At 37.8% G+C, this 18,792-nt stretch overlaps 1 pseudogene; it reads right to left on the bottom strand.

Annotated features, from left to right (window-relative positions):
- Nucleotides 1-10,064: 10,064 nt before the first annotated feature.
- LOC113319794 lies at nt 10,065-10,164 on the bottom strand (annotated as a pseudogene).
- Between the last annotated feature and the right edge of the window lie 8,628 nt (nt 10,165-18,792).

Genomic DNA, 18,792 nt, shown 5'->3' with positions numbered 1-18,792 from the left:
AACCCTAGTTATTCTTCAAAAAAACATAAAGAGAAGATTTACTAGCCATTAAGACCTCTGAAGAATTCTTTATCGTCCCCGAACTCCTTGTCGTCAACAACCATGGGAACATAAGGTTCATGGAGAAAGGAGTCAATTCCAACAAAAATTCTAGGCTGATGATGTCGAATCAAGGCCTTCTGAATTTTGAGAGTTCTCAAAACAAAAGCCTTTATTTGTTGAATCTCTTTCCTTGCTTCCTTCAACTCTTCAAGAACATCAGAAAACTTCTGAGAATTTGAAGGAACAACTCTTGGCTTCCTCACATTCCTTCTTTTTCTCTTCAAAGTTGGAGGTAACGGAGATTTTTCTTTTTCCTTCATGATTGATGGCTTAACAATCATATTAACATCTTTTCCATCAGAACACGTGATGCTTGGGGTCTCCATGCGTGTATGGGTTTGTGAGAGGAAATCACAATTTAAACTCAATAGACAGTCTTAAGATGAAAAGATTTTTAGAGAAGGAAAAAGGAATGTAGGGTTACAGAACCTTTTAACCACACAGGTTCACACACGCACAATTCACGACCCTAAAGAGAGTATAATTGTCCAGAATAACCCTCTTTTATTGAACACACAGGGAAGTCTTTTCTAATATCAATTGAAAAGAAAGAATTCCAAATCATATAGCAACTCTAAGAAAGAAAAAACAATTTTATTTTAAGCCTGAGGTGTGCATAATCTTGTCGCTTTTCATCAGGAACATGAGACAAGATGTACTAAAATAACACAATCAAGTTGTTCCGTGGTGAACAACAATTTGTCCACCATCCCCTCTTTGAAAGGAATTTATAGAACCCTGTCTATCAAATTGTTTAGACCATACTCTTTTCTCTAGTGGTCTTGACCTGTCTTTGGAAACCAACTTCTTTGAAGAGGATAAAATCTTACATACCTCAGCGGTTTCTTAAACAAGTTTGAGCTTGTTGGCTAGGCGATTTGATCTTCGTTGAAGTCTCTTCACATGTCTCATCTTGTGTTTATACTTGTAACACTTCGAAAGTTCATGAACCTTGAGTGAACAATAAGAACATGTCCCTGGATAAGATGATTTTGACACACGAGATGTGCAAGATGCTAGGCACAGAGTGGGACCTGAAAAATCAGACATAGAGTTTCCAACAGAAAGGTTAATTTCTTCTTCCAGATTGGTTGAGTTTTCTTCTAGAAGGATATCAAGATTGATGTATATATTGCTACAATTATCAAAATCAATATCTTCACAAAGAAGTGCAACACTTGATTTTTTGTCTTCGTTGGAATCATATTGATCAGACATTTCATCAAGGGTTGCAGTAAGACCTTTGTTTCCAGTGTATTTTCTACGGTTCGGACACTCATTCGCAAAATGACCAAAACATTTACACTTAAAGCACCGTGGCATATCCTCATCATCAGCTTTGTCAGCATCCCTATTTTTAGGAGGAATGCGATTGTGAGGTTTAATTGACGACCTAGGTTTGTCTCTGGAGAACCGTTTACTTCTCTTCAATAGAAGATCTCGAAATTGTCTTGTGATCATAGAGACTGATTTTTCAAGATCTTCATATGATGAATCAGTCTCAGAAAGATCATCCTCAGAGACATAAACACTTTTACTTTTGTCAAGTAATTTAGTGTTCCTTTGTGCTTTGAAGGTAACATCCTTTCCAACTTTGGATGTATGCTCATGATCAAAGATCTTTAGCATTCCAACCAGCGTATTTCTGGAGAGAGCATCAAGGTTATTTCCTTCAACGATGGCATGCTTCTTAGAATCGTATCTAGATGGCAGCGATCTGAGAATTTTCATCACAATGTCCTTTTCAGGAATAGTCTTACCCAATGCAAAAGATGCATTAACAATTTCAGACACTTTGTGATTAAACTCATCAAATGAATCTTCATCTGCCATACGAAGGTTTTCCCAATCGGAATTAAGGTTTTGAAGCCTATCTTCCTTTTCTTTAGACCTAGTGCACGTTGTCACATGGTGCTGAAGATCTGGGATAATGGCATGTATGATGGCATTCAAACCGTCGGAGTTTTGCTTTGCAGCAAGTATCTCGGCAGCATTGTATTCACCAATGTTCTTTGGAACAGCTGCATTCCCTACTGCCACAACGGGAGCATCATACCCGTTAACTACATAAACCCATGTTTGAAAATCACGCGCTTGAAAAAAAGGCATGCATAACAATTTTCCACCACAAGTAATTTGAGACATCGAAGACTGGCGGTACGTTTATAAAGATAGCACCTTTGTCCATATCAGATTGCTACAAACACAAACTTATGAGGTCTTTAATGTGTTTTGCCTGCTATGATACCAATTGAAAATACGGAGGTCTAACAACCACACCAAATAATTCGTTTGGCAATCTGAGAGGACTTACTCCAATATACTTTCTAGAGAATCAACTAGACAGTCATACTTAATCTAGAGTAAAGTATATCAAAGAGTTCAATATCTCTAACTCTAAATTCAATCCGCAATCAGCAAATAGAAATATGCGAGCCCGATTGAATAAGAGGAGAGTAACTTGAACGGTACCAAAGACTAATGTTCAAGTGTCAATCAATGTAAATCAACGACCCAAGGTTAGATATTCTAATTGATTGATCTTAACGCACAACCTGTGATATTTCAATTATAAAACAAAATATAATGCGGAAAAGAAATAACACAGACACCAGAATTTTGTTAACGAGAAAACCGTAAATGCAGAAAAACCCCGGGACCTAGTCCAGATTGAACACCACAATGTATTAAGCCTCTACAGACACTAGCCTACTACCAATTAACTTCGTACTGAACTGTAGTTGAACCCTAATCAATCTCACACTGATTCAAGGTACAGTTGCACTCCTTACGTCTCTGATCCCAACAGGATACTACGCACTTGATTCCCTTAGCTGATCTCACCCACAACCAAGAGTTGCTACGACCCAAAGTCGAAGACTTGATAGACAAATCTTTCTAACACAGAAAAGTCTATAGGATTAAATAAATCTGTCTCCCACAGAAATACCCAAGAGTTTTTGTTCTGTCTTTTGATAAATCAAAGTGAACAGGAACCAATTGATAACCCGGACTTATAAACCCGAAGAACAACCTAGAATTATCAATCACCTCACAATAAACTTAATCAACTAGCGAAACAAGTTATTGTGGAATCACAAACGATGAGACGAAGTGTTTGTGATTACTTTTCTATCTTGCCTATCGGAGATATAAAATCTCGAGCCAATTATTTCAATTGCACTCAACACGATAGAAACATCAAGATCAGATCATGCAACTACAAAGAGAATAGTTGGGTCTGGTTTCACAATCCCGATGAAGTCTTTACGTCGTTAACCTACAGGATCTCGAGAAAAAACCTAAGGTTAAAGGAGAATCGACTCTAGTTATGCAACTAGTAACACACATGAGGTGTGGGGATTAGATTTCCCAGTTGCTAGAGTTCTCCTTTATATAGTTTTCAAATCAGGGTTTGCAATCCAAGTTACCTTGGTAACAAAGCATTTAATAATCACAGTTAGATGAAAAACCTGATTCAACCAAGCTAATATCTTTCAATCGTTAGATCGAACTTAGCTTGTGACACACAAATGAAATGTACCCTCATTTAGGTTTATGTAACCGTACCTAAACGTGTACACCATATTGGTTCACAAATAGATAACCGAGGTTAGCCATATGATTACTCTCATATCAACCTTATTCATCTCAACCATAACTAGTTCAAATGACTCAAATGAAACTAGTTAAAGAGTTGTTCAATTGCAATAGAAAATGCAATTGAAACCAAATCGGTTTGATTCACTTGAATCAATCATGAACATTATAGCCATGGTTTGCAAGGATTGCATTCCTTGTGATTTAAATTTTTAAGTCCATGAACTGACCGATTTGACAAAGTAACCAGCTTAAGTATGCGTACGGGTATGCGTACTTAAGCAACCGAATTTGAGTTTGTTAAGTTTCCAAACTCAGCGGAAATTTTCGAACCTAAGGTGACTAGTTTAGGAGTTTGTAATTCCCAAACCCAGCAGATATTTTCGGTTTGAAAACTTCCTCCAGTATGCGTACGGGTACACATACTTATCTTGTCTCCTTCACCAATTTCGTATACATACATATGCATACTCTTGGATCCCGTTTTGTGGATTTATACACTAATGCGAGAACACACTATATATGCTTATATCCAAACATGGTTACATCATCAACTCTTTATTTCAATCATTGAAACATTCTTCTATAATGAAAATAGCCGTTTTCACACACTATTAGCATCAAAGCAATTTTCAAGATATTGAAATAATCATTATCGAAACATTCCAAGCCTACATCAAATGATTGTATCACACAAACCATGTAAGATGTTACTCGAAAATTTTCTCATGATATAAGATGAACTTGGTCGAAGCGAAAGGTTACCAACACATATTTCGAGAAATATGTAAGCGAGATATACTCAGCTCGAAATATCAAATGTGTATAGAGAAAACTATATTGTAACACGACTTATGTCTCAATATAAGAGATAGTAGAAATAGACTTTCCAAGTGATAGATTAGTTTAACTCTCCACATACCTTTTGTCGAAGAAGTTCTACAAGCTCCCCTTAGTAGTTCTTCGTCTTCAAATGATGAACTCTGTGAAATCTAAGCTCAACTACATTATCTATGTCCTAGTCCGAGACATCTATAAATAGGCTATAAATCAAGCCTTATAGTTTTGATCACTAACATTGACAAACATGCTTGAGATAGCAACGCATGCGAGTTTGGCAGAGCAGTGATCTAACAATATGAAGTCGAAGAACTACTCAAGGAACTTGTGGAACTTTATCGACAAAAGGTATGTGGAGACTTGAACTTATCTGTCACTCAAAAGTCTATCTATTTTATCTCCTATTTTCAGACAAAAGTCGTATTGCTATATAGACTTCGATTATACACATTTGCTATTTCGATCCGAGTTTATCTCGCTTATCTATTTCTCGAAATATGTGTTGGTAAGATTTCGCTTTGGCCAAGTTCATCTTTACTCGTGACGAAAGTCATGTTGATTATTTCAATAACTTAAAAATCACTTTGATGAAAAATAGTTTGTGAATAACAACTATAAAACATCCTCTAAGAAAGTTTCAATGATTGAAATGAGAGTTTAGAACATGTAACCATCTTTGGATATAAACATAGTGTGTTCTCACATTTTTGTAAAAGTCCAAAACCGGGAACTCAAAGTATGCGTACCCATACACATACTGGCGGAAAGTTCACGTCCGTGAATTTCTGCTGGAGTTTGAGTATGCGTACCCGTACGCATACCGACGGTAAGTTCACGTCCGTGAATTTCTGCTGGAGTTTGAAAGTGAAAAACAAACTCATCTAGTTACTTAAGTACGCATACCCGTTCACATACTTAGGTAGGTTACTTACTAAAATCTGTTTGTTCATGAACTAAAACATTTATATATTAAGGAATGCAATCATTGCAAATCGTGGATATAATGTTCATGAATCGATTCGAGTGAATCAAAACCGATTTTGCTTCGATTGTGTCTTGTATACTTCTATAAGATCTAAGCAATTGAACAACTCTCTAACTAGTTCATTTGAGTCATTTGAACTAGTTATGGTGAAGATGAATAAGGTTGATATGAAAGTGCTCATATGGCTAACCATTGGTTAACTATTGTTGAACCAGCTAAGTGTACACGTTTACGTACGGTTACTCAAACCTAAATGAAGTTACATTTCATTTGTGTATAACAAGCTAATTTCGATCTAACAGTTGAAAGATATTAACTTGAATCTAATCAGGTTTTTATCTAACGGTGAATATTGAATGCTTTGTTACCAAGAAAATTTAGATTGCAAACCTTGATTTGGAGACTATATAAAGGAGAACTCTAGCAACTGGGAAACCTAATCCCCACACCTTCTGTGTGATACTAGTTGTATAAGCTAGAGTCGATTCTCCTTAAACTTAGGTTTTTCACGAAACCCTGTAGGTTAATGACTTAAAGACTTCATTGCGATTGTGAAGCCAGACCCAACTATTTTCTCTGTAGTTGTGTGATCTGATCTTGTTGTTTCTATCGTGAATGAGTGCAATCGTGAGATTGGCTTGAGATTTATGTCTCCGATAGGCAAGATAGAAAATTAGTCACAAACATCTTCGTCTCATCGTTTGTGATTCCATAATATCTTGTTTCGTTAATCGATTAAGATTATCGTGAGGTGATTGATAATTCTAGGTTGTTCTTCGGGAATATAAGTCCGGGTTATCAATTGGTTCTTGTTCACCTTGATATATCAAAAGATGGAACAAAACTCGTAGGTATATCTGTGGGAAACAGATTTATCTATTCCTATAGACTTTTCTGTGTGATACAGATTTGTTTATCAAGTCTTCGACTTTGGGTCGTAGCAACTCTTAGTTGTGGGTGAGATTAGCTAAGGGAATCAAGTGCGTAGTAACCTGTTGGGATCAGAGACGTAAGGAACGCAACTGTACCTTGAATCAGTGTGAGATTGATTAGGGTTCAACTACAGTCCATACCGAAGTTAGTTTGTAGTAGGCTAGTGTCTGTAGCGGCTTAATACAGTGTGGTGTTCAAATCTGGACTAGGTCTCGGGGTCTTTCTGCATTTGCGGTTTCCTAGTTAACAAAACTTCTGGTGTCTGTGTTATTTCTTTTCCGCATTATATTGTGTTATATAAGTGAAATATCACAGGTTGTGCGTTGAATCGATCAATTGGTAAATCCAACCTTTGGTTGTTGATTGAAATTGATTGATCCTTGAACATTGGTCTTTCGTACCGTTCAAGTTATTTCTCCTATATTCAATCAAGCTCGCAAATTATTATTTGTTTGATTGCGGATTGAATTGAGAGAATGAGATATAACTCTTTGATATACTTTTCTTAAGATTGAGTCTAACTGTCCAGTTGATTCTCTTGTAAGTATATTGGAGTTAGTCCATACAGATTGCTAAGCGAAATATTGGGTGAGGTTGTTAGGCCCCCACTTTTTCACATCTAACATGAGATATTATTAATATTGGTACCCTCCACCCCATGGTCTCCATCCCACCCCAAGTGTAGCCTTATTGATTCGAACACGTGGACATTTAATCACTACAGGTGTGATCATATTAGACTCATCATAATTGCATGATCATGATACCATATTGAAGCCTACGGAAATTCAACATAACAAAAGCATTCTTGAACTAGCAGACTGGTTACTATCAGATGGTAAGATGTGACATAAGCAAACAGTAGACTTAACCTCCGATTATCTCAAACACTAGAGAAATTCTAACACACATATATATATATATATATATACATGTTTCACCAAGCAGGCTTACATGCTCTCTCTCCTTTGTTATATTTTGGTTCCAAGAGAAAATAAAATATCTCCAAGCTAGGAACCTATAAAATTACTTTATCAAATGAAGAACCAAAACTTTGAATTATAAGAACATTTCTACTTCTTCTCGGAGCCTTCCAACATTTAACATTTAACAATTATAAAATATTATTTTTTCTTTCTTCAATCAGTTCTTTATATACTTTATATGAACATTTATTTACTTATCATGACGATAATAGCTAAGGATCCGAGTTTTTTTTTCTCCTTTACTTTTGAAAAAAATAATCATTGTTTATTGTTGATTATGGATGTTTGAATGATTAATTTCCCTCCAAATGAATCAAAAGCACAAAAGTACAGAAACAATAATTCATAGAAAAAATATAGAATAAAAACATCCATGCAAGTAAAAAAATAATAGGGAAAATTATGCTAAGACCCAAAAAATAGATTATTCTTGTTGTCAGGCCCAATATATCTTTCAGTTCCCGTGACGCCCAAAATTATCTAAAATTATTAAAAATCGCTACATAACTCGTTATGCGTCTTACTTTTTCAGGGGTATAATTGGTAAGGAAACTTAAATATAACATATCTAAAAAACCGCGCTTTGGAATTTTAAATTATATCTCGTTGGAAAGCTTTTAAAGAGATATGCACAACGAGTACAAACAACAATATCAAGTTTTGTTTTTCACGAAAAAATCGGAGGTAATCATCATTTTAGGTAAAAGTTTCGAAAACTGACTACATATTCGTTATGCAGCCTCCAAAATAGATGCATAACACAATACGCATACACCAACCATATTTTTGTTCATGTATCAATTATTTTGGTTATGCATCCACTAAAACGTTGTATATGCCTGAATCCTACAGAAAAAACAGATGCAAAACGAATTATGCAACCATTTTCTCAACTGCATAACAAGTTATGCATCTATAACAAGTTATGTAGCCATTGTTTTGATTGATTTTAGTGCGTTGATAGACGCATTTATGTGTCTAATTTGTCCTCAATGTTTCGTATTGTTGGTACTCGTTTTCTTCCTTATTATGGTGTTTAGTGTATTTTTAGGTATTTTTGGAAAATAAATATTGTTGGAAAAATCGGCTCGAAAAATCACTCGGAACACCCCCGGAGGAAACTTGTTATACGGAGCCCAGATTTGGTTAGGGGGCACCTCAATTACTAAGGGGCACCCCCAAAAAGGTAGCTGCTATTCGCACCCTACAGCTGGTTAGGAGGACACCATCTTCTTCGTTTGAAAATTAAATTTGGCGGGAAAAAGAAGCACTGAAAATGGATGAAGTTTCGATCGAAATTTGAAGCAGTTCTGGGTAGACTAAAGGGCTGAAAAGGACGGTGATTACGATATCACCTCGGCCCCTCGGGTTCGTACACAACATAGGAGTTGTGGCCCGAGTCGACGATAACGGTTCATCCCCCGTATGGAACGGGAGGTAAGTTTGTCGAAACACTCGCGAATCCCCTGTCAGCGAGTTACTGTATTCCTTCGTTTACATATATGCTGAGGAACTGAAAACGGCTGTTTTAAATTCCTAGTAAAGGGCAAGAACTGGCCATACAAGATAAGGGTTCGGATTTCATCACCGTTTTCTACTTGCCCTCCTTAGGAAAACGAAACCCAACGCGAATCTAAGCTTTCAAATTTGGAATAGAACGAGACCTATAGGGTAACGAGCTTATTAGGAAAGTTGTTCGAAAAATATTGGTTACTCTTTTAGCATACTTCGAAGTTCATGATGGTCTATGTGAGTTGAATGCGTGACGGCGCCGCCTTGTGATAGCGGTGAGGCCTTGGGTATCAAAGCTCCACTGAGCTTCCCTCGCCTCAATTCAACTTACTTTGACTCGGATTGAATCTAGAGGGGTTTGCTTAAATTGTAACGAATTCCCTTTCGAAGGATTAGAAGCTGGTCTAGAAACAATCTAAGTGGAGCCATCATGCTTTTTGTTTGCTAGAATTCAGTAGGTTTGCTGTGGTGGAGTCAGCCTTGTTTGTGTTTGCATAGAACTTCCCTTCCCTTTTAGGGCTTTTCTTTTTTAGTTTTGTTTTTCTAGTGTATGCCCGAGGTATAACAGGCTTGGATAAAAAACACTCTAGGTCGTCTGATTAGTGATAAACCTAGTAGTTCTTCTTGTGAAGGCGGGGAGCTCGAAGACTCTTCTTTAGAGAGCCCCGTTTTTGGAAACTTCAGTTTTGAGAATCTGCTTCTTTGTGAAGAAAGTACTCCTAGTCCTTCGGTAGTGCCAAAAATGACAACTTTAAAAGCTTTATTGAACCCAACTAGGACCTCTCGTCCGTCTTGTATCAAGTTAGCTGAAACCGAGGCAAATTATGAACTCAAACCTGGGACTTTACAGATGCTCCCAACCTTTTTAGGAAAAGAGAATGAGAACCCCTATTTTCATGTTAGGGAATTTGAGGAAGTATGTAGTACTCTGAAAATTAAAAACCTTAGTGATGGTGCACTGAAACTTAGGTTATTCCCCTTTTCCTTAAAAGATAAAGCCAAATCTTGGATGTATAGTTTGGATTGTGAGTCAATTGAAACCTATGAACAACTTACATCTGCCTTTATACATAAGTTTTTCCCAAGGCACAAAACATCGTCTATTAGGACACAAATTTTTACTTTTGCTCAACAAGAGGGAGAATCTTTATATAGGTATTTAGAAAGGTTCAATGACTTAATTTCTCAATGTCCTCATCATGGTTTAGAGAAGGTTAGGTTAGTTCAGATCCTCTATGAGGGTTTAGATTATTCAACAACAACCATGGTTGAGTCCTTATGCACAGGTGGGTTTGAGAATAAAACTGTTGATGAGGCGATGACATTTTTGAATGAAATCGCCAATAAGACCCAACAATGGGAAAATAATAGGGAACCCCAGAAAACAATTCTTCTAAGTAGAGGAAATGTCAATAGGGTAGAAGGATCTATGAGTCAGATGCTAAAATAGCAGCCATAGCCAAAAGGTTAGAAGCTTGGAATTAGGTCATTCTAGTGGTACTAGTGGTAGAATAGAGCCTTTTTGGGAAGACATACTGTTGAAGAGCAAGCCAATGCTCTTTATAACAACACTAGATTCGATAACCGTCAGAAGTTTGACCCTTATTCAGAAACCTATAACCCTGGCTGGAGAAACCATCCCAACCTTTCTTGGTCTAAGGGCCAGAATCAAGGTCAGTCTAGTAACTCTCAAGCTCCCCCAGGTTTTGGCTATCCTAAGAATCCTTCAGCCCCACAGTTTCAGAACCCTTCGGATAAGAAGATTATGAGTTTAGAAGAGTCTCTTGCTTTGTTAACTCGTAACACTATGCAGTTTCAGCAATCTGTTGCTCAAGGTAGAAGAAAATAAGAGAATAGGTCAGGCTAACTCTCAGGCTATTTCCGAGTTGAAAACCCAGGTTAGTCATATAAATGAGTCTTTAAGAGAAAGAGGTAAGTTTCCTAGTCAAACTCAACCAAACCCTAGAGGAATTAATGAAATAGGTGAAAGACCATCCGATCATGTAAATGCTATTAAAACCCTTAGGAGCGGTAGAGAGATAGACAACAAGGTTTCCATGCCTAATAGTGAACATGCTGTAGTTCACCCTTCTGAGCCAGAGAATGAGAAAACTGATAGAGTCTCCAAAGAGACCAATGAGGGTCCTGCTGAGCCCGGCTTTGTTCCCAGAGCCCCGTTTCCCCAGCTGCTAGTTCCGACTAAGAGGGAGTCCAACTTTAATGATATATTGGAGGTTTTTAAGCAAGTTACTATCAACCTACCATTGTTGGATGCGATTAAGCAGATTCCGGCTTATGCCAAGTTCCTTAAGGACTTGTGTACACGAAAGCGTAAGCTTAGTGTCCAAAAGAAAGCCTTCCTAGCTAGTCACGTGAGTTCCATTATTCAGAATACCACTACTCCTAAGTATAAAGACCCAGGGTCCCCTACCATTTCTTGCACAATAGGTAAACACCGTGTTGAGAAAGCTTTGCTTGACTTAGGAGCCAGTGTGAATTTACTTCCATACCATGTGTACCTTAAGCTAGGACTTGGTGAGATGAAACCTACCCAGATGACACTCCAGTTAGCTGATAGGTCCGTTAAAATTCCTCGTGGTGTGATCGAGGATGTTCTTATTGAGGTCGACAAGTTTATTTATCCAGTGGATTTTGTTATCCTAGATACCCAACCTGTCCCTGACCCAGAGAACCAGATACCGGTGATTTTAGGTCGCCCATTTTTAGCAACATCCAATGCGATCATTAACTGTCGAACTGGTATTATGAATTTGTCTTTTGGTAATATGACTATTGAGCTGAACATCTTTCACATTAGTAAGCTACCCCAGGAACTGGACGACTCGAGCGTAGAAGAGGTGAACATGATAGGCACCTTAGTAGAGGAGTCATTACCAAACACTTTGATAGAAGATCCATTAGAGAAATGCCTAGCTCACTTTGGGATTGATTTTGATGATGATGATGTGATTAATGAGGTGAATGCTTTGTTAGATTCAACCCCTTTGTTAGACACTAGTAATGGATGGAAACCTAAGTTCGAACCTTTACCCGTTCCGAGTCTACCCTAGTTCCTTCGTTGGAAAAGCCTCCCAAGTTGGACCTTAAACCATTACCAGATACCCTGAAGTATGTGTTTTTAGGCCCTCTGAAACTTTACCTGTGATTATAGCATCCGACTTGGATAGTGATCAGGAAAGTAGGCTAGTGACTGTCCTTCAGAATAACAAGGAAGCTTTAGGGTGGACCATAGCAGACATTAAGGGTATAAGTCCTATTGATTGTATGCATCATATCTATTTAGAGAGTGACACCAAACCTTCTAGGGAGATGCAACGTCGACTGAACCCTAATATGAAAGAAGTTGTTCGAACCGAGGTTCTGAAGCTGTTAGATGCAGGCATTATCTACCCCATTTCAGACAGTAAGTGGGTCAGCCCCGTTCAGGTTGTTCCCAAGAAATCCGGTATTACTGTAGTCCAGAATGATAACAATGAGTTAATCCCAACCCGAATGACCACGAGTTGGCGTGTCTGTATGACTATAGAAAATTGAACAAGGTCACTAGGAAGGACCACTTTCCCCTTCCCTTCATCGACCAAATGCTAGAGAGATTAGCTGGACGTAGCCATTATTGCTTTTTAGATGGATACTGCGGTTATAATCAGGTTCCTATTGCCCCAGAAGACCAAGAGAAAACCACTTTTACCTGTCCCTTTGGTACCTTTGCGTATAGACGCATGCCTTTCGGCCTATGTAATGCCCCTGCGACCTTTCAGCGTTGTATGATGAGCATATTTTCTGACATGGTAGAACGGTTCTTAGAGGTCTTTATGGATGATTTTTCAGTGTTTGGTTCGTCTTTCGATGAGTGCTTGCATCATTTGTCATTAGTTTTGACTAGGTGTAAGGAAAAGAATTTAGTGCTTAATTGGGAGAAATGTCACTTCATGGTTCGTTCAGGAATTGTTCTAGGGCATATCGTATCTTCAAAGGGTATAGAGTAGATAGAGCCAAAGTTGACCTTATTAAAACTTTACCGGTCCCAAAAACCGTAAAAGGTATTAGGTCATTCTTAGGGCATGCTGGTTTTTATCGTCGATTCATTAAGGATTTTAGCTTGATTTCTAGACCTCTTTGCAATTTGCTTGCAAAAGATGTTAAGTTTGTCTTTGATGATGCTTGTTTAGAGGCTTTCGAGAAGCTTAAAACTTTACTCACTACCGCCCCCATAGTCCAGGCACCCAACTGGAACCTACCCTTTGAAATCATGTGCGATGCTTCAGATTATGCTATTGGTGTTGTGCTAGGTCAGCGAGAAAACAAGTTACTTCATGTAATTTACTATGCTAGTAAAACTCTGAATGATGCCCAGTTGAACTATACCACTACGGAGAAGGATCTGTTAGCCATTGTGTTTGCCTTAGACAAGTTTAGACCCTATCTCTTAGGTTCTAAGATCGTAATATTTACTGATCATGCTGCTTTGAAATATCTTTTGTCTAAGAAGGATACGAAACCTAGATTGATTAGGTGGATCCTGTTGTTACAAGAGTTTTCTCCGGACATTAGAGACAAAAAGGGTGCAGAAAATGTAGTAGCAGACCACTTGTCTAGGCTTGTTGTGGATACCCTTAATGATTCCCTTCCTATAAGGGACAACTTTCCTGATGAACAATTGTTCTTTGTTACCCAATTACCTTGGTATGCGAATATAGTGAACTATCTTGTTACTGGTCGAATGCCCCAACATTGGGGTAAGCAAGAGCGTTCTAGATTTTTAGCTGAGGTTAAGCACTTCTTTTGGGATGATCCTTATTTGTTTAAGTATTGTCCAGACCAGATTATTAGGAGATGTATACCTGAGAGTGACCAGTCCAGTATTATTTCCTTTTGTCATGATCATGCTTGTGGGGGTCACTTTAGTGCTAAGAAGACTGCTGCTAAGATATTGCAGTGTGGATTCTATTGGCCTTCGTTGTTTAAAGACTCCCACAGTTACTGTGTTACTTGTGAACGTTGCCAGAAATTAGGAACCATTTCCCGTAGGAACATGATGCCCTTGAACCCTATTTTAGTTGTCGAGGTCTTTGATGTGTGGGGTATTGACTTTATGGGTCTGTTTCCTAATTCTTTTGGTAACCTATACATCCTTGTCGCTGTAGACTATGTCTCTAAGTGGATTGAGGCGGTTGCGTGTAAAACCAATGACCATAGGGTTGTGATTGATTTCTTGAAAAATAATATACTTACACGTTTTGGTACACCGCGAGCTATAATTAGTGATGGTGGGTCGCACTTTTGTAATGGACCTTTTAGGCTTTTGATGAAGAAATATGGTATTACACATAAGGTAGCTACCCCGTATCATCCACAGACTAGTGGTCAGGTTGAGGTTTCCAATAGGGAGATAAAACGTATATTAGAGAAAACAGTTAATCCTAATCGGAAAGACTGGTCGTCTAGGCTTACTGATGCCTTATGGGCTTACCGTACTGCGTTTAAGACCCCCATTGGAATGTCGCCTTATCGGCTTGTGTATGGCAAGGCATGTCATTTACCTGTCGAGTTAGAACATAGAGCTTATTGGGCTGTTAAGCAGCTAAACTTTTCTCTTGACAAGGCAGGAGCCCATAGGAAACTCCAGCTCAATGAGTTGGACGAGATTCGTATTGATGCTTACGATAGTGCGAAGGAGTATAAGAACAAAATGAAACTTGTGCATGATAGAAATATTTTAAGGAAGTCATTTTCTCCAGGTCAAAAAGTTCTTCTGTATGATACCCGCTTGCATCTTTTCCCTGGGAAGTTACGTTCTCGGTGGACGGGTCCTTTTATTGTTCGCACTGTCTTTCCTCATGGAGCTGTTGAGATCGAGACACCGGATGGTAGTAGTTCTTCGAAGGTTAACGGTCAGAGATTGAAACCCTTTTTAGACCCTTTCCTACAGGTGATGTTGAGGAGGTCCCTCTGGAGGACCCTGTTTACCCTTGATTGACCATCGAAGTTGTATGTTGTATATTAGTTTTTGATTTTCTTCACCCAGGTACTATCTTTCCAACTTCTCCTCGTGTTTTTTACTTTTGGTATTGCTCTTTCATTAGAAACATTGAGGACAATGTTAGATTTAAGTTTGGGGGTGGGGAAGAACTTTTTAGTTGCACTTTTGAAACTTCTAGCGTCACATGGTATCCGGTTAGCTAAGTTTACATACTGTTTCTCACCGAAAAGATAGAAATTGGAATGCTAGGGATAACAACCTTTTGATACATTAGAGAAAAAGACATTGAGATCCTTGAAATTCAGGAGAGAACTTGTTCCTTTTAGAGGGTAACCGTGATGGACCTAACCATACATTATGGAAAGGAAAGTAGGTCAGGAAATCAAGAAAGACAAAGCAACCTCACAATGTAGTCTTAGTTACTGGATTGCGACTCTCTCTCAGTAGAAACTTATCATCATCAACAAGCGGAGCGACATCAAAATCTATGAAGAAAGTTGAAGACGTTTTAGGTTTAGAAGCAACAATAGAAAAGAATGATTCAAAAATCAAAGTTGAAGTTATAAGAGCAATGATATAAGTTGTTAGAATCCATGATACCAAGACATCATAAGTTGCGAAGATCCAAGTTTTGAAAGTCCTTCTCTCATGGCCATGTAAATTGTTGTCTTGTAATTTTTGTTCCCCAAAAAAAAAAAAAAAAATGAAAAATGAAAAAAATCATCGTTACGTTTTGTTCAATAAGGCCAAAGGGAAGTAGAAATTTATAAGTCAAGCAAGAAATCGAAGAGAAGAGTTAATTGTCAAGGTTTCTATGAGGTTTGATAGTTTATCATCAACAGTTGAAGACCGAAGAAGACGTTGTTTCTACTGAGCACTATGAGAGAGTCGAAGAAAGATACATTTGGTTGCTTTGTTAGTCCGCTTTCAATCTGGCACAAGATTTTTCTAGCACTGGTTTAACTCATCACACGTAATTAGTCCAGTTGTGTATAAGAAGTCCCTATCATCTTTATCTCTCTCCTAATCTTATCCAGCTGTAAAGCAGCGGACGCATCTTACAATGTTTATCTAGCTGTGTAGCGGATATCTCTTTATCTAGCAATGTTGCGGATGTGTCTCCCTTTTCTTCAGTCAGCTTTAGAGCTGACACCTTTAATTTCTCTGGCATTCTAGTTACTTGGAGATAGGTTGAGAATATGTATGTCCTCATAGCTCTTTGGATACTTGTGACCAATTAGAAGTAATGGTTTTGTGGGTACACCTCTGGTAAACCCTCCCGAGATTAACTCGGTTTTATTTATTATTAGTTTTGCTCGAGGACTAGAAAATAATAAGTTTGGGGGTATTTGATAGACGCATTTATGTGTATAATTTGTCCTCAATTTTTCGTATTGTTGGTACTCGTTTTCGTCCTTATTATGGTGTTTTGTGTATTTTTAGGTATTTTTGGAAAATAAATATTGTTGGAAAAATCGGCTCGAAAAATCACTTGGAACACCCCCGGAGGACACTTGCTATACGGAGCCCAGATTTGGTTAAGGGGCACCTCAATTACTAAGGGGCATCCCAAAAAGGCATCTACTATTCGCACCCTACAGCTGGTTAGGGGGAAACCATCTTCTTCGTTTGAAAATTAAATTTGGCGGGAAAAAGAAGCACTGAAACTGGATGAAGTTTCGATCGAAATTTGAAGCAGTTCTGGGTAGACTAAAGGGCTGAAACTTAATGGGTAGTTGTGATATGTCCTAACAAAGCTGGTATGGGTGTTTGTTTCGACCCAGTTTGGCTGGAATTGCCGTGGTGAAGAAAACAGGGAGTACGTGGACGGAAAACTCCATCACGGGATTACAACAAATTGAAACGTGTACTGCTCGTGTTTGGATGGAGTATGGACTCTGCAGAGGCGTGTGTAGAAGGAAAATAAGGAAGGTTGGAAAGCTGCAGATGCTCGGATGAAGAAAAAAATATCCGGAGAATATTTTTTACTTACTGCCGAATAATAGAGAATTTGTGGTATTTAACTCGAGATTCGAGGGGGATGTTGAGTATAAATAGGCTGCTGGGATATCATAGAAGGAGACGGAGAGATTGGGAGAAGTTTAGAGCACCACAGAGTCAAAAAATCGAACTTGCAGAGAGACCACCTGCTGCTGCTGCTACTGCCATTGAAGAACACGAAGAACGGACCTGCACCAGCGGTCGTTTTTGAACAGTGACAACAACTCATTCTGTGGGTCGCAGTTTACAGGCAGACTTATTTGCTACAGCGTTTGCGACACAGCTGCAGCAGTCTTATTTTGCCACCGAGGGTCGTAGTTCTCTGGTTTGTAACAAATATAATTGTTACAAACCCGGTTTTATTGTATTTCTCATATTCTCATCATTTGTAAACCATTTTTGAGCATCAATGAAATTCTTTGAGAGGTTTTCCAACATGATGAGTGGCTATTTCTCTCACAACCAAGACAATGAGGAAGCTATTTACGCATGAATAATTGGTAATTATTTATTCTCTCTAATTTATAATTTATAATTCACTTATTCACTGCTTTTGCAGAGTTTTTAATTGTTTGCAAAAAATTTCTTCATTAGTTGTGATTCAATTAGATAGGTTATGCTTTGTTTAGATAATCTATGCTTAGGGATACAATTAATTTTTGAGAATTTTCCATATTATTTGTGAATTAAGAAATAAGAGTCTTAAAAGATAATTAGAGTTTTGGATTGTTTACCATAATTTATTCATGTGTAATAGTGAAATCAGTGTCTTGGTTGTTTTCTAATATCTTGAAGTCAATTTTGTAATAAGTTTTCTTTGTTTTTAAATTTTTATTAAGTCTAAAATTCATTGCCTTCACAAGCCTCAACGAACTCTTTACTACAACATCATTGAAAATATCATCATGCGTTCAGAAAAAAATGATGGATAATGTATTATGCAACCATATTTTCGGATGCATATCCGGTTATGCATCCATTTTCTCGATGCATAAAAGATTATGCAACAATTTTCAATTTCACAGCTAATAAAAAGGATGTCGGATAATGCGTTATGCATCCATTTTCTCGATCGCATAACAGGTTATGCAAACATTTTCTCGACTGCATGACAGGTTATGCAGTCATAACAACATCATCTTCCTCTTCTTCGTTTTCTTCTCCTTGAACTCCTCTTGGCCATAACAACATCATCTTCTTGTTACTTACCATCTTCCCTATATCTCAAATCACAAATTCCGGACACCACACATACATCCATACACCCACCAGGACCGTTACCTTTCTTCAAACCTAACCTTAATTTCTCATAAACCCTAGTTCTCTAGATCATAATCACAGTATCAAACAAATAGGGTTCATTCTCAATAACCTCAGAAAAATCAAATCGAAACGCAACGAAATCAAAATAACTTAACGCAATAAGATAGAATATTAGACCTAGAAAACCATTGAATCAGCCCTACTCATTGAAAATTGAAATAAGATCACATATTTAAAAACTAAATATGGAATCAATCTAAATCTTCTTCCAAATATCTTATCAATTAACGACAACAACATGATTATCCTCGATTAATTTCACCATGTTCTCTCGACAAAAAAAGGTAATCATAAGAAAGAGAAGACGAAGGAAAAAGGAAGTCATAAAAAAAATCGAGGAAGAAGAAGCGAAGAAATAATTTTAGAAAATATGGGTGTGAGAGAAATTTTAACCCAGAAAATGGGTGCGTGCGTGAAGTTTTCCACCTGTGGGTTCCACGGTGAAAAAATATGAAAAATCGGTCTAGTAGTAGTTTTCACAAAATAATATAAACAATAAATCATAGAGA

This window comes from Papaver somniferum, chromosome 10, assembly GCF_003573695.1.
Source record: "Papaver somniferum cultivar HN1 chromosome 10, ASM357369v1, whole genome shotgun sequence".
NCBI classification, from domain to species: domain Eukaryota; kingdom Viridiplantae; phylum Streptophyta; class Magnoliopsida; order Ranunculales; family Papaveraceae; genus Papaver; species Papaver somniferum.
Note: the sequence above shows the minus strand (reverse complement) of the source record. Positions and strands in the feature narration are given on the sequence as shown.